We start from the raw sequence: 664 nt of genomic DNA, 5'->3' as shown, positions 1-664 counted from the left end.
CTGACCTCCATCTGTCATTGGAGGTCCATTTAATCCAGGCGACATACTCTGTGATTACCGTGGAAGGTGTCACGTCTATTCTCATTCCCTGGAGCTTGTCAACCTCTCCTGTCTTCCTTTAATGACGTCTATTTGCATCTAGCGATTCCTCTCCCAATCTCGTCATTCCCCCCCTTTTTTTTTGGAAAAACATATATAATTGTATTATCTAAGCGGCAGTTGCAACTTCCAACTGTTCTAAGTATGCAAATAACTCCCATCTCCGGTTTCCTAACACTCAAATAGCAAAGTTAAGTCGTCCATATAAATGTCTTTTGTAGTCAAACGAGCGAAAGGACAATACTCGTGCTTTCTTTTTTCATCAATACTATTATTATTTTTACCCAAATATATATAATACATTTATTTTTTAATATTTAACTTTTTGGTTTATTTTATTACTTTAACATTAATAAATTATTTATTTTAATATAATAAAATCATCAGAATGATGATCAATATAAAATTAACGCTTTTATTCACGAATAAAAGTTAAATATCGCGTATAATGCGCACTTGTCAATAAGGCGCAAAAATATAATTTTTTCCCCTCTGTTGATGAAATATTATACAAAATTATATTAAAAATATAAAAATTTAACAATAATTATTTAAACTTGTTCAA

This window comes from Centruroides sculpturatus, unplaced genomic scaffold, assembly GCF_000671375.1.
Source record: "Centruroides sculpturatus isolate CEXI.00-Female unplaced genomic scaffold, Cexi_2.0 scaffold929, whole genome shotgun sequence".
Taxonomy (NCBI): domain Eukaryota; kingdom Metazoa; phylum Arthropoda; class Arachnida; order Scorpiones; family Buthidae; genus Centruroides; species Centruroides sculpturatus.
The sequence above is the reverse complement of the archived record's forward strand: the minus strand, read 5'-3'. Positions refer to the sequence as shown.